The sequence below is a fragment of the Rhea americana genome, unplaced genomic scaffold (genome assembly GCF_003343005.1).
Source record: "Rhea americana isolate MKP2758 unplaced genomic scaffold, rheAme1 scaffold_14, whole genome shotgun sequence".
Taxonomy (NCBI): domain Eukaryota; kingdom Metazoa; phylum Chordata; class Aves; order Rheiformes; family Rheidae; genus Rhea; species Rhea americana.
Window position 1 is genome coordinate 3,632,016 of NW_028185483.1, and position 23,186 is coordinate 3,655,201.

The 23,186-nt window shown below is 48.9% G+C and overlaps 1 long non-coding RNA gene across 1 annotated transcript in view; it reads right to left on the reverse strand.

Moving 5' to 3' along the window:
- Positions 1 to 23,186, reverse strand: part of LOC146599401 (uncharacterized) — a 27,492-nt gene extending 4,306 nt beyond the window's left edge. Inside the window, exons 1-2 of the long non-coding RNA XR_014895016.1 lie at positions 22,636 to 23,186; positions 21,650 to 21,949 (exon numbers count right to left, since the gene is read on the reverse strand). This is a non-coding gene — a long non-coding RNA (uncharacterized LOC146599401). The remainder of the gene's footprint in view (positions 1 to 21,649; positions 21,950 to 22,635) is intronic.

Sequence of the window (23,186 nt, forward strand, 5' to 3'; positions counted from 1 at the left end):
AAAAAAAAAAAAAAAAAAAAAAAAAAAAGGAAGAGCTAATGAATGAATACTGCACAGCACCCTGCCTGCCTACATGCAAAGTTACAGCAGAGGATTCGGTGCTGTCTAGCAGATTAAAAGGGGGTGAGCAAGAGACAAAGGCAAAGCTTATGCACATGTTTAGCAGATGGTCAGACTGGGAGAGTGGGACGGGACGTGGAGGCTTCCACAAGCAGAGATGGAGAGACCTTGGTGAACGGATTATTCTGGTTTCTTCACTCCAAATAAGTCCTTTGTTTAGAGGTGAGAGAAAAAGCAACTCAAGTTCACTTATCACCATCGTACAAAAGACAGGATCTATCCAGATTACTTCAAACAGAACTGAACAAACACGAATCAGAACTATTTAATAATTTTCCAAGGCCATTACGCCGCTGGCACAGTTCATTGGCAAACAGGCCTGCACGGCCAGGTGCCACGACTGCTCTCCATCAGAACAAAAACGCTCACAGAGTTAAAGCCACCGGTAGCGATAAACTACCCCGGCGGGATCAGGTAAGCTGTAACGTGCTCAGGAAGCTTCCTTCCTCCCCAGATGGCGTTTCCAGCAAGCTGGATGAAAAGCGTGTTGGAGCCTAGTGTTGCGGACCCCGTCCCTGTAGTTTTGAGGTAGTTGGCACTTCCGTGGCAGACCGGGAGGCTCACGTGAGGAGGAGCGCGGTGGCCGTTCAGCTCGAGGTCAGCTGTGGCACAGCTCCTGGCGGCGGCGGCATGGGTGCTTGGGGCAGGCAGGCACCACCGGGTGCAGCAGATGCTGTTTTGCACCCCCAAAAGCTGCCCGTGTGGGTGACTGTTTCAGGGATAGACACTGCTGCACAGCGCTGTGCAGAGACTGCAAGTTGCATCCTTGCAGCGGGACGGCACCAGGAGGGAAAATCAGCCTGCACCCGGTGCTGCGCTCGGCGTCGGCATCAGCCTGCACTCAGCGCCGCGCTCGGCGTCGGCATCAGCCTGCACCCGGCACCGCGCTCAGCGTCGGCAAGCCTGCACCCGGTGCTGCGCTCGGCGTCGGCATCAGCCTGCACTCGGCGCCGTGCTTGGCGTCGGCATCAGCCTGCACCCGGCGCCGCGCTCGGCGTCAGCATCAGCCTGCACCCGGCGCCGCGCTCGGCGTCGGCGAGGCCGCGCTCTGCTCCTGCAGCACCGGGAAACGCGGATTCCAGCTGGGAGAAGGGGGTGCGAAAGCCACCAAAACCATGCATACCCGCATAGATATTGCCTCCAGAGCTGCACATCCCTCCTTTTCCCCTGATCAGTATTCCCCAGCGGACAGTCCAGCTGCTAAGGAGGAATAACTGGAAGGAATGGCCCCCAAACTGGGTAGCTGCGGAGACATGAGCTGACCTGCTTTCATCCTCCTGTTCCCACCACCCACCAGCCTCCTAACTAAATTTCCAGGGTCAGAGTACAGGCTCTCTAAGACAGTGAGAAATTTCCCATCGATTTCTGTGAGTTCAGCTCGCCTCTCCAGAGAGCGAGAAGACAAAATCTAAGAGCTTTTTATCAGCACTAGTAAGATACAACTGGATGAGAGTAGAATAACAAAAATGCTAAAACAGGATTTAGGAAGAAAATAAAAAGATAGCCTTACTCTTAGTTTCCAACAGCATTTAAAGTTTTAGGGACCAGCCAACAATTTCTTAAAAAAAAAGAAAGAAAAAAAGAAAAAGAAAAGAGAGGAAAAGACTGCTTCACTGAAATGTTCTTTTCTACAGGGACTTTTTTGGGTTGTGCTTAGATGGTGTTATAACAATAAACAGGCATCTTTGCCTTAAGGGACTGCAGATACTGCCAAAGCAAGCAGCATTTTAAATGTACAATAACCTTTAACTAATTGCAGAAGTCAAGCCAGGCAGCACAAAAAGGCACAAAGCTGATGTTTTGACAGGCTGGGAGTACACTTCAAGCAAGAGTGACACGGCATGGGCTTTCACTGCGACACATTGATGCCAACTGGCTTCAGGAAAATCTTTACATCACTGTAAAGCCCAGAAACTGCATTTGAAAAGCTAATAAGCTCGTTCAGTGTACATACAGTTAGCAGTTCAGGAATTAAAGCCAGAGTATAACGGGGAAGGTTTCCTAGCCTGCCCTCTGAACTGCAGACTGTGACTCGTGGATTGTGAAACTGCAGCTTTTTCCCATTTCAGACCCTGAACCAGACACCGAAAGACCTCCTATAAACTGATGCAACTCCCAACTTTGTAAGGCTTCAAAAACACATGCATCTAACTGCTCTGCGACACAACTGATGCTCACATGGGAACTTGCCTAAAATTAAGAGAGGGTTGACTTGAGCAGTGCAAACTTGCTGAAAATTATTAAATACTATGCCAAAAGGCAAAGAGATAGAAATGACTTTTGCTAATAAATTCTCATACCTCTCAGACAACAGACACTAATGGAGAAGTTAACCTCTTTAGCAAAGCTGATGAGCACTGCAATTACGGAGTTATGGGGTCCACTACAACCGCCGGTATAGTTGGAGTGAGTCAGGAGACACGGTTCAGCTCCTATCCTAGGGCTCAAAAGGCTGAAAGCAGGTAGATCCCCACAGGGATGTCAACCCCAATGCTTCTGCCCCAGTGCCTGGGCACCTTGCTGGAGGGGCAGGACTCCCTGAGCATCCCCTGAAATGCTTGGAGACTTCGGGCAGCAGGGCATGTCTAAGCCAGGAAAAACCTCAGGTGGGTTCACGGTGGTGGAGCCCGGACGGGAGCTGCAGCGCAAAATGGCAGGCCGGCCCCGACATCGCCTTCCTGCCCCCTCCAAGAGGCCACGGTTGGGAGCAGACATCAGCTCCATGCTGGGGCCAGCGGAGGGACAGGCGAGTGAGGCCGCGCCGCGCAGCCTGGTCATGCTCCAAACCTCCCCCCAAAGCCTCCGGGGTCTCTGAACTAGGGCTCTTCAGTCTGGCCCATTCCTAAGGAGGCTCAATCAGTTTATTTTAAACTGAATCAATTTGTGGAGTTACTGTTTATGAGCCAAGAGGGTTTCATTTGAAATCTTACATTGTTTAGAAAAAAATTAAATTAAGAGCACCCTCCCCTCAGCTTGGTCTGTAAAGTTTTCCCTGGAGACACAGGACTGAAATGATCTGGAACTCGTGGCGGTACCATCTGCCTCTCTCCCAGAGGTGATCAATCATGCTGAAATTTTAAACACCCACAGAGCCTTAATCTGTGATACCGTTCAAATCAGCTGATTTTAAACAGAGAAAGGAAGGACGGGCTGTCCTCTCTTGGCACAGTGGTCAAGCCCGAGCCTCCATGCAATACCAAGCTATAAAAACACCAATGTTTCCTAATTTTTTACAGTCAGTGCCAAGACAGAGATCCCTCATCTTAGGGAAGAAACACGGACAGAAATGGAGACCTAGGTATGACAGTAGCTCATACATCAACCTACAGTGGGGATGGGGGAGCACGTGTGCACCCAGGCGAGAGGAGGAAAAAGTACTCTCAAACCCCACTTTCCTTCTGCTCTCACACACAAACTGTGCCTGAAAGCAGTCAAGAGCAAAACTAATGTCTCATCCTAACATGGTCTAGAGTCTGAGTTTAGGATGTACTGGTGCAAATCATCAAGGCTGGTACTGTTACATCAGATATTGGGGGGAAAAAAGTTACAAAGCTTTTACTATCATTTCTGTTCTTAGAAGATGAGCAGACAGACTATTAGGAGAATACAGGATTTTTTCATAATAGCCTGGGATGAGACATGCTGTCATTACTGGCTGGAAGAAGTCCAGCTCACAAAGTAGTCATTTGTCCAGGTTGGCAACAAATTGTTTATTTTCTTAGACAAGAACACTGGGTAGCCTACAAGTCCATGATTCATTTTCCACCACAAAGATCTTCACCCCAAGTTTCTCTAACAGGCAACTATTTATTCATGTGCCCAGCCTTTTCTTGGCCTTTCCCATGACTTTGGCCAGCTTCATTGTGCTCATCTCTATAAAGAAGCACAGGGGACAGTCAAGGGCTCGATCATTCACTTCACAGTTCAAGTTTCTGGATACTGTTCTCCAGCTTCAAAAGCCGACTTGAAGCCACAAAGATTCCAATTCTGGAAAATACATGCTGGTTCAAGAAGGCACACACTTCATGACCCCAAAATCATCAGAGCCTAGTGGTAAAGGAAGTAATTTAAGGCGCTGTTTGGTGTGTATGTGTGGTATCTTAGGGGTCAAGTTATTTTCATAAAGCTGGACTCCGTAAATGGAAAGGGGAACACAGGATAATTCCAGTAAGCTTGCAGACACTAGAGAAAAGCCTTCCATTGGTTTTTCTAAGCAGTGCTCTGATAAGGAGCAGAAGATGCAAGTGTGGTGGGCAGGATACAGGGTAGAATAATGTGTAAATACTTGAAGATTTTATGGAAGGATATGTAAATTAGGCAAATTATCATTGGAACAATTCATGCACTGATGTTTTGCACTAAAATATCCTGGGTTTTCACTGTGCAGGTCTAGGAGGCACGTACATATTGGACAATTGTCAAAGGGACATGAAACTATATTATCACTTTAAAGAGGCCACAGAACGCACCACTGGATAGGTGAAAACAGAATAAATTTGACAGACAGCCTACATTTATGGATTAAATGACAAATTTCCCTAGTGGGCTCTGAGTCCCAAGCCGATTGTACTGTGCTGCTACATGCTGACCAGGAAATAAGCAAGGCATGAAATTCAACACCGGTACCAGGTCTAGACCTCTTTGGTCTTGATCCAAATACCATTAGATAGATCAGATACTAATGAATCCAAATTTTGGTAAAGATCCTCCTTCAGAGCTGTTTCCTCTAGATTAGACACCCACAGCTAAAGAATTGCTGGAGTGAAAAGGGGTTTTCAGAAAAAACTTACCTGTATCCCAAACCGATTGTCCCCGGGGCCCAGGATTGCCTCTGAACCAGCTCCGCAGTACTCCTTCCCACTGGCTCCATGGTTTTCCACTAGAGAAGGACAGACCATGAGACTACATCTCTGAACTTCACTAGCAGTCTCATGGAGCTCAGCCTGAAGACAGCTTTCACGATAAAATTGGATTCCTTAAGATAGAGTCACATGGGGATAATGGAGTAAAACAGGAAAAACCTATCCTCGGTACCAAGAGGTGACTCTTCCACTAGCACACCAGTTTTCTTAACAGCTGCTATGGCAATATATGCAAACCAAAAAACAGTATGCTTTGAAATACCCAGCCTCCTATCCTTACACCATACTGCCTTCCCACGTATCTCTGACGCCATCGAAAGTCTAGGATCCTCCAGCTGAATAGAGGTGTAAAGACTGATACTTGAAAGCCACAGCATATCATCACTAAATCAAAAGCCTAGTTATAAAATATGCTTTGGGAAAGAGCATGAAGAGCCAAAACGAATATTCTTCAAGTCAGCACATAAAGACATTGGCTAATGTCTGAAGAACTAAGTTTTTCACAATTTTTTTCAGTTCTACCTTTTCCCCTCCCTAGGTTTTACTTCAGTGTCAATCTGAACATCTAATTTTTACAAGTGACTAAATTTGATGCATTTTCGAAGCTCAGAAGTGAACAACACTCAAAACACAGTAAGAACTGCTGAAGGAGTTTTTGAAATATTTGTACGAACAATCCCAGAGGTTTGAAAGCAGCTCAAGCCCTGATCGAAAGCCCCCTCCGTCCCAAGAAGGCCCTCCATCACTCCAGCGAGTTTTGATTTGGACACAGGAAAAGCCTGAACTTGTGAAACTGAGGTTAATAGGATTTGACTAAACATCTGGTCATTGTCAGCGTCAAGAGAAGCGCTCCGCGATGGGCGTTTATGGTCTTGGCCCCGGACCACTGCTATTTCTTATGAAACGGAGCGTTTAGAAGTTTGTTGTATACAAGGCTGTTTATTGGCTTCATTTATTGTTTCCATGAGTTTCCCTTTCCAACACCCAGCTAGCAAAAGAACCACTAATAACATACTGCAGATACATTCTCAGACATTTACTGCGCACGTTGCACTGACAGCAGCAGTTGCCAGAGTTATATGAAGCTCTGCAATCCGCGCTGTCGAAACAGCTCAATAATATGCTAGGAAACAGTCATGTCATACATCCTTACTGCCCTTCACTTCCTCCTGTCAATTCATACTATTTGAAACGTGTTCAAATAAGCTCCATTGCAACTGAGCATTTTTTAATCCTGATTACAATTACAATGCTTACAGGGTTTGTATTCGTGAAGAAAATTTAGGCCAACAATTGTGAATTTGACTTTGCTTGGCAACAGTGATTCCCCAGCAACTTCTGAAACCCAGCCATTCTCATTAAAGATGCCCTCTTTTAGGCAGCCAAGTTTGAAAAATGTTGGCCAAAAATGTGTGAATTAGTCAGTAACTCTGTGAGTAATAGGAAGGGAGGTATAATGACCCAGACTACAGCCTCGCCACACAGACTGTGAAGCTCAGTAGAAAAATGTTAACAGCATTATTCATCTTGAAATGTTGTTGTTTTCGGAGGAGATGCTCTCAGCGTACGGTTTCGGGGGGCAGAGTCTGTCTTTCTGTTCAGCCTGCCCAGCCTAAACACCTCCACGGGCCGAGTGGCGATGGCTATCTAGACTGATGCTAAGTCACCACGCACTCCCAACGCGCGCTGGAAGAGGTGATCTCCAGGACAACTTGATGAAGCCGCGTGGAGTCCCACCTCCTGGAAGCCGTCTGTTCTCTTTCGGTCAGTCCGCAACACCGCCAGAGACGTGGCCGTGCCTGTAACACAGCGTCCTGCCGAGCCCCGGGGCGGGCTGTGCCCGGGCAGCGCTGCTCCGGGGCACCGTGCCCCGCGCCTCGCGGGCCTAGGCTCTCTGCTCTTCCCCAGAGGCCCTCAAGGTTAATAAATCAAAATAAGCTCTAAGAATATTCATGGTGAAAAAAGACGAAAAACTTCAGTTTTTTGCCAGAAATAGTGGGCCCAGATACAGGTTTGCACCCTCTTTTGCCAAACGCGCACAGAACATCCTTGCAGTCAAGCCAAACCGTGTAACGAACTGGATGGAGAGGATTCTGACTGTGTTTGTGGGTTCCTACGATCCTTTGTTCACACAGAAAACAAGGAAATTAATTTGCAAGTCTTACAAAGTTAGGAGTCATATCAATTTATAGGGGATCTTATACCTCTAGATACCCACTTCAGATTGCTCAGTTTAGAAAAGCACAAGACAAAGAACGTCATCATTTCCACAACAAAGTTTGAAGTTCACCATTGTTCATAGGTTAGATTCAATGAACAAACACAATAAAAATAAAATTGTGCAGACAGACCTGTCTTTTACTTAATGACATTCTAAGAGTATTTCAGTAGTGGTGATAAAATAGCAAGTTTACACCTGTTCAGAACTAGACAATAAAATTCCGATATTCATCCTTTGCATAGCAATAGCACCAGCACATCAGAGCCCTACTAGAACAAGTACTTTACAAATTTTTAACAGAAGAAGCAGTTCTCGCCCCAGAGAATTCAAACTCACAGAACCACATTGGGGCCTAGGTGATTTAGGCATTAAGCTCCCCTATAGCAAATTCCAAATAAATTTGGCTTCTCCACAGGCCAACTTTAAAAGCCAGGTATCGGTGTCATAGAGTCATTAAAAAGAAAAAAAAAATGGAAAGAATTTCCAAATGCTATCTAGCCATTGCCTTTACCACCTAGGTCCCTGTAACTCCTAGTGGATATTTATCCTTCTTTGAGTTTGTCCATACTTCACAATGTTACATCTCAAACCGTGCACATAGGAAATCCTCTACGGAAATGTCTGTGATCACAGGACTGTGCTCTGTCCATCAGCTCACTCTCCCTGCAAAATCCTTGTGCCTAAGAGCAGCAACAGAAGCTGCCTCTACATACTATTCCCAAATTAGGAATGCAAGCGGATGGAAATTGTTCCTCTTCTAGGTCAAACCAAGAGCTTAGGAGTAAGTTGCTATGCATTTCATAACTGTCAGACTGTCATTCTGGGGATAACAACTATCACATCCTGCAAATGCAGGCTAAGAGGTATGGTATTTGTTTACCTTGTACAAACATTTGACTTTTTAGATGACCCAGATGAGGGTTTAAAATGAGCAACCATATCCCACTTGACTTTTCCATCACACGTTCTCAATTGTTCGCTCTCGTGGATGGCATCGTTACAGCTTTGCTGCTTGAGGACGATCCCCGTGGAGCAGAGTGCTGCAGGCAGCTCTCCCAGGGAGCTTTCCAGCCCTGCAAGGAAGAACTGCTGACTGCTGCTGACAGGGGAGGCTTTTTAAAGATGATGATGATGGGCTAAATTCAATTGTTGTTGCTGAGGTTGTGCCATTGAGATCTTATCACACTGAGAAACACATATGGAAGAGATTTAGGCAAATATAGACACAGAAACTAGAGCAAAACATTTGATCTAAAACTATGTCCGTTAGAAAGAGTCCTCCCATGCCTCGTCTCTTGGCAAATATCGAGCCGGCAGTGCTGTCCTCTGCTGTCCTAGCTGGCAGTCAGGCAGTCCCTCCTCTGCAGAGCTTACGTTCTGAACAGGGAAGACAGAAGGTGTCATTCTAGGCTGTCACTGGAAACTCCTAATTCAATTATTGTTTATACAACCAGCAGTCTCCTGAGAACAGCAGTACTCTGGATCCACCTTTCTTTTGGTTTTATGATGGCACAGACTACGACACTTTGAAACCGAATGAGGTACTCTGTACTCCCATATTTTTAACTGGAACTCTATCATAAAAATTTTATTCCTGGCTTCCATTACTCAGTCAGCAACATTTCTTACAGCACCGGGCCACCTTCCAGGCATAACATCTACCAAAGGCACCAAGTATGTCCTAGCTTTTCTCAGAATGCAGCCCAGAGCAAAAGACTATAATATAGTAAGTGCAGAAATCTGTAACTGCCGAGAGAAAATTATTGCAAACAACAAGTAAAACCACTCGGCATAACACCTTTCAGAACCAGCAGTGCAACACAACTCTACCAGGGCAATGTGACTGGGAACAGCCCCACTATTCCCAACTGCTAAATCAGCATCTTGTTTTTTCCCCACTTGCAGGTATGAGCCCAAGCACCAGCCCTCCCAGCCTGCACACTGAGGAGAGCACCCGCTGATGGACACGGGGCTTCCTTAGCACCAGGATGCCTGAAGGAAAAGGACAGTCTAGTGCAGTTGCACAAGTTCTGAAAGGCAGCACCTAAAACCAACGATACATTATCTAGTGACCTACACTACATGCAGAAGATGAGCATGGTGAAGACATTTTAGGGTATACCTCCCTAGTATCTAAACAAGTGGCCTGTATGCAGCTGTAGCAAGCACCTCTGGTCTAGAAAAAGGAACAAAACACATAAATGTGGTTAGGATTAAATTTTCAAGCACAACAAATACTCCTACCAATGTAGAACCATCTACTCCAAAGAACCTTCCATCAGCCTGCAATAATCACCACCTACAAGAGAAGGAAAGAAAAATAGAAACAGTTCCACTAATGCATATAAACACATAATGACAATGGAGATAAAAATATTCATGGGTTGTTTCTGATCCACCACTCACATCCCTCTCAGATGCACTGCTGCGTGTGAATGCTGGAATTCACCAAGAGGTGCTTTAACTGTAGTCTAACAGGCTTCCAACTCCTATTTTAGATGGAAAAAAGATGCACTAAACAGCTCATCATTCCTCCAAGCGAACAATGGAGGAATCCCAAATCCCCTTCTCCTCCTACTGACACCGAAACTTCCTTCCTTCCTGCTCCATTACTGACCAATCTCCAATCACGGCCTACTCACACTCATACCCCCGCACTACAAATTAAAGGCAACATCACAGTCTCAACATCCCTCAGAAAAAAAGAGGAACTTTAAAGCCTAGAGAGTGATGGTAACCATCACAGGGAGTGATGCTAATGGCGTAAGAAAGCAGAGACACGGTATTGAGTACCTTAGACCACTACTATTTGCATTTGTGTCATACCTCTGCATTCATCCTCTTCGTACGTGTTCCCATCCTTCCTTCAGAACAAAAATAGGGGATTTTTTTTTATTATTTTACGTGTTAGACACAGAGTTCAGACCTTCGGATGCTTATTCAGGTGTAAAATCATGTCACACTCTCAAATTCATGTTAAATCAGCTCATAACTACTAAACAGTAGCCGGTGAATTGGCTGTTGTTCGGAGAACTCATTGATCAAGGCAATGCACAATGAACACAAACTATTAGTGCAGAGTTATTAGGTGTATGAAAGGAGGGTTAGGGAAGAAGGATGTTATTACAGTTAACGCACAATATTAAGAGACGAGAGGTCTGGTTTCTGTTAAAGGGATTCTCGCTGTGATGTTGGACAGGCGTATGAAATCTCTTTATTTTCATCTCCGTTTGAGTAAAATGGGAACAATACCATTTTCCTACTTGGTGGAGAGGTTTAGTTCACATCAGCCCTAATGCTAGCAATCTCCACCATCGGAATGTCTATAAAGCACGAGGAAACAGAGAAAACAGCTCAACCAGCCTCATCTGATTGACTGAGTTTTTCAGCTCCGATGAATTGACTTTCATCCAACTTGCAAAACCCAAGCCTACTACACACCATTAGGCTAAGATTAAGCATGAGAAATTACACTCTACAGAGTAATTTTCTTGAAAAGTTGGAAGCTCCTGAGAGCTAGACTTGGAATGAGAGCACCTTCTCAACCGTAACCACATGGCTGCAACTGTGACAGCCTAATCAATTTTGTGTAGCCTACGCAGCGTCCCCCGAGTTACTGCGATCCCAGTGCAGGTTGCGCAACGCCGCCCGTTCAGATGCTCCTTCTTTGAACTACACGTCCATGCATGCAAGGTATGGTTTCAAGGTATTAAATTTCTCTTACAAAACTGAGACCTCGTGTCCCACACAGGTAACCAGGTTTTAATCTGTTGTCCCTTTGGAGTAAGCTAGTGTGTTGCAGTCTTTTACAGCAAAATGAAGATTTTCAGTTGCTACCCTTCTAACAGCAGGGCTGGACTAAAGACACTACGATCTCATGGAGTAAGATGCTCTGCCTTCACTGTATTTTGTTTTAAATTCTCTCTTGGTTTTGGGAAGATGTGGCTGTAATAACAACCCTTCAGCCTGGCCAAATGCAAACTGATAAGAGGCCACTGCAACATCGCTTCTGACTGACTTGTCAGCAGCGGGGGCCAGACTGAGGTCCTGGAGCTCCTTCCGCTTGAGTGAAACGGACCCAGCTGTGCTTAAAGAGGAAGATATAGGACATTACATCCAGTGCTCAATTTATTAAGTTATTGTGCTTCCTCCCACATGCTTCACAAAGGGATGTAGCATGGAGTCGCTCTGCATTTGAGCCTGAATTCGTACTTGGCTCTGACATATTACAGCTGGGCCTGCTACCCACCACTGTGAGAAATGGCTTTCCATTATAAAAATTCACTTCAGTCTTGGCATGCAAAGCCTCAGAGGAATTTTTGAAGGAGGCTTGTTTCTCCCACACATCCCTTGCATTAGCAGATTTATTATCATTATTATTCCTATTTAAGATTATAGACAAGTGGCTTTTAGAACATACAACGTGTGATTGCTTTGACTTTTAAAAATTGGCCAAGGTGCTGTATATATGCTATATGTTAAAAGTGGGTGCTGTATACCCAGAACATCTCCTTTCCCATTATCATCAGCAACACTAGGCAATCCCACATAAAGTAAAAACATATGCCAGAATATTAATGATAATAGATGGCTAGGCTGAAGCTGCCAACATGCATTTTTGCAAGTAGGTCAAGAAAGATAAAACACAAAGGAAAAACATACAGAAAAAATGCTCTCGAAATAATCACTCTCCAAGCAGGAACTGCACATTAAATCAAAACCATGATAGTTTTACTCCCAGTCAAATTCTGCTCAAAATAGCAAGAGAGACATAGACAAGTATCCAGGAGGACCATCATCTTCCACGTACCACGGCTGATGTGTAAGCTGCTGCTGATGCCTGCCACCAGCTTCCATCTTCACCTGCCACTTGAAGGCCCAAGATCTCTGTGCTTGATGCAGAAAGAAGAGAAGTGATGCAAAAAGGCTGCACGCAGCCCCGGCTTTGCCTTCACAAGTATTTTCATTGTCAGTACAGCTCCCTTCACAAACAGCTCAAAAACAGGTTTTGATAACAGTCTGATACTTGTGACTGCTCCTGCCTTTAAAGCCACGGCGGGATGTGGAAAACAGAACAATCAGTCAAATCTCAAAGTTACACTAGAATTGAGAAAATCTTGAGTTAAGCCTGGAAAAATACCACTTTTTCTGTTTTCGCTAAATTCTACACTATCCAACTACAGCAAACTTTAGAGGTGTATTGCTGCCCAGAGCTGCAATAGCATGGCTCCAGGACAGCGCTGCAGCCTCCACACTCAAAAACTTGCTTGCTTCCCTAGCTTGGGAACGAGATGTTGCAAATGTCACCTGGCTGACCACAGGCTGCACGAGTCAGTGGAAGGGAATGGAAATCATCCACAACTTTCAAATGCATCAAGAAACGTTCTCAGCAATCAAAGAGCTAAAATAAAACCAGCAGCCGGACAACTGGTGCAAGTGCTGTGAATCTGCAAGACGTTAGAGAGAAATATTTTACAGGTTACCCATCCTTCCTGCCTTCCCTTCCCCTCTGTCCCTCCCCTTTTTTTCCTTTCTTCCCTTTGGCCAAACGCATGTAAGATTTTCTTGGGGACGTTACTTCCCGCATGGCTTGTGAGCTTAAGTAACCCTGCTTGTGCAAGCGACCCGCGCAGCCGCTGGGGAGCGGAGGCCGGAGGCTGTGCCGTGACACTGGCCGTCTGGAAGCCGTCAGCGCTGCATCCGAGCGGGCTGACGTCAGCCCGTGACTAAGCAGCTCCCACCCAGAAATCCGACTCCGAGGAGCTAATTGTTCGCAGCTACCACATCCGACTGCCTCCCGGGCAGAGTTCACTTCCACTGGGTCTGTTCACGCTGCGCTCCCCCGGCCGGATTCGGCGGAGCTGGCCGTGCTAGCAGCGCGTTCGCACCAAGAGAAGGAGCGAGCGCCTTCTTCGGTACAAATCTCAGCGATCCGTGTACCTGGGCACACGGAGGTGGCTTCTGGTCCTTTCGCACAAAACCGCCTTTCCGGTCCCCGGGGCACCTAGCGCCTGCTCAGCAGTGGTCCCAGCTTGCCTGCCGGGCCACCACGTTTCACGTGCCCGCGTGCCTCCAGCCCGCACTGATCCTGTGACAACATGTTAATTATCTCAAACTAAAACCAGGAACGCTGGAATCATGATACTGGATGCCATGGCCAAAATTTTCATAAGAATTCCTATCTTAAGGATTTTTAAATCCATAACACGAGTGACAGACTAGCAGGAGAGCTGAGCGTGGAGCAGGCCCATTCGCTCCTGTCAAACACTTGGCTCTCCAAAGAAACATGATACAAGGCGTAAAAGAAACAGTAAGGCCATTAAGGAACCCTGCATCAAGCCCACATCGTACTGCCGTTAGCGAACTGCAGAGTGAATGTAACCTCGTTGAGCTAGAGGCACCCTGAGACATCTACGGGTTTTGCGAAACGCAGAGATTGTGTATCACATGCCAGCACTATGCAAGACAGGACTTGTCCACAACTCGGTTACATGTCAAGCAGAGCAGGAGAGAGAAAGCCCTCGGTGTTGATTAATGCAAGCAAAGCCAACACACTGACACAGGAAGAAGTGAAACGTTGGGGAGGCATCTGGGCTGTCATCACTTGGAGCCTGCAAAAACAACAGCAATCATTACCAGACTGGAACAATAAAACTTTTAAATAAGGGATCCTCTAACACAATTGCTCCATCAGAAAAGCTACAAGAAGTAAAAGTTTTGCCTTCCTGTAATGTAAAATCCCAGGCTTCACATAGCCCAACTCTTGCTTACACTGTTAGGCTGTGTACTACGGAATTGGGTAATGCAGAAATTCAAGCAGACTGTTAAAGAACTAGAATTAGAGGCAGCCAAAACAACTTCCACTTCTTGAAGTTTAGTGTCATTCTGATTTGCAGAAAAACTAACATTTGCAAAATTTCTTGTAACATAGGATGATTTTCCCATCTAAAAAGAGTATCTGGTTAACATCAGTACAAGACATTTCTAAAATCAGATACTCCCTCCATGATTTCAAGTAGCTCTGAATTAAATCAAGATGAAAAACGGTAGTAAAATTTACAGCAAGCCTCTAATCATATCCCACCATGTCTTGTCAGACCACTGGTCTCTGAGCCTGGTGGCAAAGTCACCAGGACCCTTGTGGCTGTAGGAGCCGGGGATTGGAGGCTCCTGCAGACCGCGCTGTGGTCCAGGAGCTGAGCACATTAGACACTTGATCCACTGAGACAATTTTGATGGTGCCAGAGATGACTTGATACTTATCTCCCAAGTGCTTAACTTGCTTCTAGAAAGTGCACCTATACTGTTAAACACAGGTTTGTCTGGCAGGAAGATGCACAAGCCCCCATAAGAACCATCTTACCCAACGCTCATGGAAGTCCCTGGGACATCTAACATCAGCGTTGTTAGATACGCAAGATAGCAGTTCATAACTCTCATCTACCTCATCCCTCACCCTAGCCCAGTGGTCACTGCTGGTGTCTGTTTAGTTGTGCTTTATGAAAGCAGGCCTGCTGTTTGTGCTGTTCCTAATACGTGTGGTCACCCTCTGAAGAGGTTTCAATATAACGTGACCAAAAAAGGAGGGAGGGAGATGAACACAACCTAAATCCGCTTATTCAGATCCACTGCCAGCCCCAAACCAAAATTTCCAGTTGCTGGGATGGCCAAATCATGTTTTGTTTGTACTAACTTCACTGTTACAGTTGCATTTTTTGCGTTGTCCTGGGAGCTTCCTTGGATATAATCTTTTGTTTGTTTTAATTCAGAATCCCCAGGCAATTTCAAGCCAATTCAAGCAAAAACAAAAATACAGAAAAACTCTTCTGTCCTAACAACATACCAGCAACTTTTCAGATTCAAAGAGAAACATGGGAATAATACTGCTTAGATATCTTTACAGTTACCAGGCTGTGAAGGGCCAACATACTGCAATTTCGCTTGCAAACCCAGGAGGCCAGCGGGAGCCACGAAGGTGGAACAGGGAGGCAATCCTCCAGAAGGAGCAGCGGCTTAGTTTCCTTTGTAACCCCAGTCTCGGCACGCAGCTGAAGGACACAAGCAGCTGAACAGGCAGAGCCGGAGGTGTTCGTGCACCAGGCTACCGAGCCGGAGAAGGAAGTTTCACGAGCCCCTGCCAGCACGGCGCGGCCGTCGCTGCCGGCACCGAGCCTAGCGCCGACCCAGACCTGCACGGGGCCGTGCAGAGCCCTTCGGTCCCCTCGGCCACGCAGGCTGCCAGCCTCAGAGAGAAGGAAGAGACGACGCAGCGCGGCCGTCCCTGGCCGGGGGGCTGCAGTGCCCGGCGGCGTTACAGCAGGGGAGGGTGGGAAAGGAAACAAAACTGGGGCTTGTAGCAGCCGGTGAGCGAGGTAGAGGTGAGCAATGCACAAAGAGGGCTTCAGCAGCCTGGAAACAGCGCATTTCACTTAATTTTAACCAAATCCTTTGGAAAAGAGGCGGGGGCAGAGGAGGGGGCCGGGCCATGCGGGGCAAGCGTGGGGCGCACCCCCAGCCGAGTGGCAGCACACCGCAAGGACCAAGCCCAGGGCAAGGCCAGGAACGGATCTCTCTCCCTCTCTCTCCCCCCCCCCCCTTTTTTTTTTGGTCTATATGGACATGCTGAATCCAAGCTGTACGAACAGGAGCTTCACTTAGAGCACAGGATTTTTCCTGCCACCAGTCAGTTGTCAGGGCACTTCAAGTCCAATGCACAAGCTTTGGAAGATGGGAATCAATTTTTTATCAAGCGTGACAGCTGAAAACACTGCCCACTCCTGCCTGCTCAGTGAAGGCTTCATCTGATGTTGAGATGCAGCTCGAGATGATCCCAATTAAAGAAGTGAGGTTGTCATAATTTCAGCTGCACAGGAGAGATGAGAAAACGAATGGTGTCACAGAGCGTATGCAGGAACAAATTTACAAACCTAATCACCTCCCAGCATAGCCAGGCTGCCAGTGCCTGGAGGGCGATACGGGAAAAGAAAGCTTTCAGCTCTCTTAAAGAATATTAAGTCACACTAACAGAAACTAGATCTGTCCTTGCCAGTAATCAACAGCAAAACTGAGATCCTGAACAGGAATATTAATGCAAGTGCTTCATGGGAGATAGAAACCTCTCAAAACCTCTTTCAAATAATGAGAATTAAACATTAGAAGAGCAGCATAATAATTCAGTATTCAGAGGAATAAAACAGTATTCAGAGGAGCCTGTTGAAAGAAGAGGCTGAGGAGTTCAGCGGCAGGGTCACTGTCTCCTGCCTAGTGACCATGACCAGAAGACCCATGCACTGACCCCTACCTGACATGCTTCTTTTTTCTTCTAAACACCCTCTCACACCTGGACATAAGAGACCATCTAACTGAATTTTTAATTCTGGGTTGATCAGCTGCACCTTCCACATTCAATGAAACCCACTACATGGGAACAGAAACCACTTATTGCTATGCTTGATACATTTAATTGCTATATAGAAATACTGTTACACTTCAAGGGAAGGGTAACACCTCTGACACCTATTTTCAAGGAGATACTAAAGATTTGGGAACAGCCTGAGATATGGCACTGAAAATGAGCAGCTTTTCCTAAAAATGAAGGTCATCTGAAATGTCTCAGAAGCTTGACACTGAGAACGTTGAGAGGTCCAAAACCTTCTGAAAGCCCAGGCTGGCCACACACACGGACTCGTGGTGGAGCGGCTGAACGGACACGTAACCAGCCGAGCACATACCGCGAAGCTCTGAGCAGCAGTTTTAGAAGGCATTTTTGTTATCTCTCATCATTTTTTTCATTCAATCACGTATTTGGCTGAAGGGGTTTTAAAGCAACAGACCAGACAGGCAACACAGAGCCTAGCGGGACAGGGTTAAACAAATTTTGCACTGTGAGAAAATCCACTGAATATTTAGCACTCAGCTGAATGAAAACACATCTTACTCCTCCCAGCCAGGAGCTGAAGCCAAGGTTGTGCACTCGGGTAATCTCAGTGCATCGCACTGCATCCTTGGAAAGCTCCTGCTGCTATATCCTCCGCTTCGCGCAGTCCCTGGCGCCCGATATGAGCTGCTCCCTGAAGCAGGCATCTTCCAGGAAGGAAGGAAATCCTGGGTTTCACCCCCCTGAATGCAAGGGAGAGGTCCTGATGCACCTCGCATGAAACCTACTGGAGAGAAGGTGAGACGCGGGTGCCACGGGGGACGCGCCGCGGCCGGGCGCCCTGCGCAGGCAGATCGCTGCTTCCCTGCACGGTGCCGCCGCGGGCTTGCTGCCCCCTCGTGTTGCTGCTGCCTGGGAAAGCGACCTCCGGAGCTATGAACTCGGGGTTCCCGAGCACGACCTAGCAAGAAGGCTTCCCGCCTGCACTGCGGCACTCTCAGCCGGGGAGAGAGCTTGGGCGCCTGCTGTCACAGCATCAGAAAGGTCCCTGGCACCAGCACCGGACACAGCCGAGCTGAGCCGGTGCCAGAGAAGCCCTTGCAGATGACGGCGGTCCGTGACCACGGAGCAGTCAGAGGGAAAACACACTGCACGAGGCTCAGACCTGGCCCGCACACGCGCTTCGGGCAGGCCACGCGCTGCGGACCCGGGCCCGCTGGGGAGGCGAGCCACCACGAAGCCCCGGCGGGGGCATCAGCCGCAGGGCAGCTGCTGGCGGTGCAGACCGGGTTGCTGTGGGGAAGCAAAGAGATGAACACAAACCTGCAGAAGTTTGTGCGGGGCAAGTGCGTATGCTGACCCGGCACTGTCGGCTGTCACAGCTGGCCTGGATGTGCTCGGAGAGCACCAAAGAAAACCCAGAGGATTAGATAGCCCCAAAATGGGAAAACAGGGCAATAATCGCCGCTGTGTAAGCAGGCACAGGGTAAAGCCCTGACTCTTTGAAGGAAGGAGCATTGCTCAACCCCCAGCTCACCATCGGGTGCTGCTCCGGTGAGGAGCGTCCAGCCCGCTGTCGGTGCTGCACACAAGCTCTTCTCTAAGGCACCGCCTGCCTGGTGACGGCCTCTTCGTGCTCGGCATGTCTGTGCGGGCTGGCCTGAGCCACGCAGAGGTTGCAGAGCCTGACTCAGCCCGCAGAGGCCACCAGCACTGTCTCTGGTGTCTGGGAACCAGTCTGGTGTGCTTGCTACGTTCAGTGTCACAGCCTTAGCCCAGCCCTACCGCATGCGTGTTGGCTGCAAGGACAAGTGCCCACCACTACGGTCCCACAGATGGAGAAACCACCAGTGCTGCCAGCATCGATCCTTGGAAAACAGCCCTCCTGCCTCTGGCGCTGGTCACCCTCCAGGCTGTGCCACTCTCTGGGTGCATCTCCTGGCCTGTCCTTCCTTCCTGAAAAGCAGCTCATCTCTAAGACCCTACCTCTCTGAGGCTGGTGAGTACAGGGTGCCATCAGCAGGCAGTGGGTCTCCTGACACAGCTTCCCATCCCACCCGAGAAGAGCTACTCAGTGCACACAGTTCAGCCCCAGTCTTCCCTCTGGAACACAGAAAAGAAGGTCCAAGCTGCACTGAAGACTACAATGAAAGAGTTGTGGAGGTACTTACCTATCCATCTTTAAACAGGATAATGCAGGACTGGAAGCTATGGAAATCACTGTCAAGAAGATCAGTAAGAACAGACTAGACAAACATCTAACGAGAGGAATTAGGTTGGGATAGGAGATGAAGTCCAGTATATTGGAAACTTTCATCCATAGACACCAGAAGAAGATACACAAAATGTTTGCAGGATCATTTTTAAACTGTGTGCACCAGGCATGCAAGGAAAACTAATGAACAGAGTAATCCGGTTGCAAAACTGACCATTATACTCCTCTTGCACCTTCTATAGATTTTTTCCCAAACTGGATAGGTGCAGAAGCTCTGGGCCCTGTTGTTCGGCATTCTGTTAAATTTCCACAGACGCAGTAAAACTCTGAGGTAGCCTGCCCAGCAAAAGCCTTCCCCCGAGCGGAGCAGTGCCGGGCTCCTGGCCCTTCAGGCAGGCAGGAGAGATGAGCCCTGAATCCCCTGCAGGAGAAATCAGTGCAGGGGGCCCCAGGGCAGCACACTGGTGGAAGATACAACCAAGCACACGTCCACCTGACAGCCAGTAACCTGGGTCATTGCACGAGCTTGTGCGTGCTCGTGGCTGCCAGGCCAGGTGACGCCTTTCGCAGGAGGGAAGGAGCGGGGAGAAGCAGGTGGCGCTGGTGGAGGTCTCGGATAACCCGCCCAGGAGGTGGGGGGGCCTCAAACCGCTCACCTCGCCTGCTGGGCCCTGGTGATGGTTTGAAGCTCGGTGGGCCTAGGGGTCCCCGTCCAGCCCGGAGCCCCGCTCAGGGCCTCCCGAGCTCTCCCATCGGCACGCGCAGGGTGCACGGCTCCGGATACGATGTGGCAGGCATCCCTGCCCACCAGCGGCTGAGGCACGAGGCTCGGGCACTACGCGGGATCCGCAGGAGAAAAGAGTGTCTGGTTTCCACAGCACGCAGGACAAAAGCGGCCAAGCAAAGAGCACGACCCCAAAGAGCTTTTGATTTCTGCTGATGCCGGACAGGGCGAGCCCCTAACGGGCACAGCAGCGTGGTGGGGTGGAGAGGAGGAGGACACGGTGCCACCTCTGGCCTCAGCGGAGTGACGGAGACCTGCTGAGCCCTTTGCCTTTCTCTCACAGTCCAGACTTCGCCTTGGCTTCAGCTTGGTTTCAGCAGAAGTTTCCTCCTCTTCATTATTACACAGAAGGGAGATAAAAATGAAGCCTAAAGGGCCTTTGTGCTTCGTAATTCACTTCGCAAGTGAACTGGGGACACAGCACAGCTGCAGCCACGGGCCCTCGGCCACCACGGACTTTTCCCTGCCGCTTTATGCGGGTGAAGCAAAGGTCCCGTTTTCCAGCCATCTGACTCGAGCCATAAACGCCCGCTCCCGCAAAGGGGAAAGGGAGCGAGCCGCAGCGGCCCCCAGAGGTTCCTCGGGGCTTCGCTGCTGACGAAAAGGGAGAAACCTCCTTTCTGGACCTGCGAAATTTCTCCCAGCTACGCAGAATGAGTTCAGTTTTTCTGCTCCTTGAAGCAGCAAGTTGATCTGCTGTAGCCCCCCCCCCCTTTTTTTTCAGCAAAGTTTCTTTGTTCCAAACATTTCAGTTCCGTATCTTGCATTTTCTGTAGACTCAGGAGATGAAGTGTAAAAGCAGCACGTTGAACCGCGCAGCCTTGGTGCCCGAGACCACCAGCAAAATGACAAAACGTACTGAAGAGGACTGTGCTCCTCCCGACACTTAGGTGACAGACCTCCTCGACCAGGCAGACGGTTTGCTGGCACAGGCAAGGAGCGCCCAGGCCGCAGCGCGGCCCGGAGGAAGGTGCCACCCGCGGGCACAAGGCGGAGCTGGTGCCTCGCCGGCGGCGCCCAGCCCGGCCCCGCGGGGCCCCGCGGCGGCTGCCGCCTCCCGCGCTCCTGCTCCGCTACGGCGCGGCGGCGGCCCGCGGCACCGGCCCGGCGGCGGCCCGCGGCACCGGCCCGGCGGCGGCCCCGCACAGCCCGGCGGCGGCCCCCGGCACCAGCCGGAAGAGCGTTTCGGAAAGGTCGGTGCCCGGTCCGCTCAGCAGGCGGGCGGGAGGAGAGCAGGTAACGCGGAATAAAGCGGAGTCCTATGTACCTCACACACACGTGTACGTATGTACGTAGTGCAATATATATAGAGATATATATAAAAAACTTAGAGATAGGTTATCTCTAATGTATATAATATATACCATACAGGAAATATGAAATACACTATATATTAAAAACTTACAAATACATATTTATAAATTATTTGTAATAGAATGCTATATATCCTGCTATATTCCCCTCAGAGACTGCGACTGTCCTTGGTTCTGTAGTGGTTTTGTCCTTCACCTCTTTTTTTTTAAACAGAGAAATATAAATATTCACTGTATTTATACTGGAAGTGCTCTTTCCTGCTTTGGGCTCCTGAATTTAGCACTTGCAGCATTCAGGCCTAGAGACCCAAATTTTCTGCTCAAGTCCTGCACACAACCCAACGCACCAAGGGAGGCTGGAGGAGAATGCGTTCCCACGCATGGGGAGCCCGGGTTGCAGCTGCTGTTGGCGGCACAGTGGCCCGAGGGACCTGCAGCCTTCCCGGGAGTCACTGTGGGATGCTCCTGCCTTCACTAGGGCCCTGCTTGACACAAGGGCAAAGCACCCTCAACCCTCACCAGCGTACATGGACTGGAAAATTAACCTTAGCAGAATTAAGAATATGCATTTTTTTTTTTAAATCATTTCCAACAGTCAGCCTGCAGTCTCATCCGCTCTGTTTCGTTAGCTGTCCCCATTCACTCTGGGGCTGCTGGTTCCCTGGGGCATATTCGTATCAGGCTGTTCTTCCTCACCTGGGGCACGTCACCACCTCGGACAAGAAAACCCCAAAACGCTCAGATAATAAATTACTTACTTAGTCCCGGGGAAGCGGGCTCCAGCAAGGCACAGCGCCTCTGAGTGTAGCTTTAGAAAACTCCTCTCTGGTCTCCGGCTGACGGCTGCTGGCTCTGCTCTGCGGCTCTAACGCAGAGCGAAGCCTCCCCCCGCCAGCCTCGCTCAGCTGCAGCATGGGCTTTCCCGGGCCGGGCCGGGCCACCGCTGCCCCCTTCTCGCCCTCCTGCCGGCTGGTGCGAGAGGGGCTTCAATTATTCCGTGTAATGCCATCAAATACGAATATAGGACTGGGTGGTCTCACAGTAGTCCTCTAAAAAACCTGAAAGGAAATTGCACAGTGATTAAAGAAATGGAAAGGTTGGATGGTTTAGAAAAAAAGTTATGAAACGTCATCTTCTGTTACTGAATGCAGCCTGCGGAAGGAGAGAAACGGGGCCCCTTTCACCCCTACAGATGCATGCGTAACACCACGTTTTTACTAGGTGCATCCCGTGCTTTAAATGAATGGATTATATATCCCCTGTTAGACACATAGTTTTGATGCAGTTATGCTTTGACTTGAATTCCTTGGTCTTCTAGGATATTTTGTAGGCAGGAAAACCTCAGGTCATCACTTCCCCCCTCCCCCAGTCTCGAAATTATTCAGTGTTTTCCCCATGCAAGATACTGATCCCGTACCTGGCAAGCCCCCTCCTTCTCTTGGATGAAGGGGAATATGCTAAACAGAGTCAAATTCAAGCAACTGGAGAAACAGATCCCCAAATCTCTCTTTAAAGCCACTTGGCCAGGAATCCCCCCTCTGCCTTGACTCCTGGGTTCATGGTTACCACATCCGTTTGCACCGCCAGGGTTGTACCACCGAGTTTCGAAACTCCAGTCCTGCCCTCATCCCTCTCCCCCTCTGCTCACGCCGGAGCACGGTGCGAAGGCACACGGCACGGGAAAGCGTCACCGGGCGCTCCCGTCGCTCGGCAGCCCCGCGGAGGCCACGTCTCCCACGCGCACCTTTCTCCAGGCGGTTTCCACCCCACGCTCTCGACCGCGCTGTGGCAATGGGAGCGCCGAGACCTGCCAGCACGGGAATTTTTTTGTGGAATTGCTTAGTTTTCTGCAGGTTTAGATCCCTGGGCTGAAGCATACTGGCACTTCTGGCAGGGCAAAAGCAGCTACAAGAGCATGTAGGCTCGGAGCAGGGACTGTCCTGTTCCCCAGCTGCGACTCTTCTGGTAGCCTTAGTTGTACCTTTACACGTTCCCCCATCACCGGACCTTCCCAAAGCAACGTGCTGCAATGGCACCGCTCTCCAGCCCCACCGGACCGCACAGTCCATGAGTGGTAAAGAACTGCAGTTTGCACTTTTCCGGGTTGTTAAGTTCCCCCGGTGTAGAATGGGTTGTGTTCAGCTGCCACCGATGCAAGTGTTGAACGCTACTAAAATTATCCAGAACTGTGCTGCAGGAGTGCTCTGCCATTACACGCCTCTGCTGCTTGTCACCTTCTGCCTGCCCTTGGACAGGCAGAAACCATCCTAAAGCAAACCTGAGTCACGGGCTAAG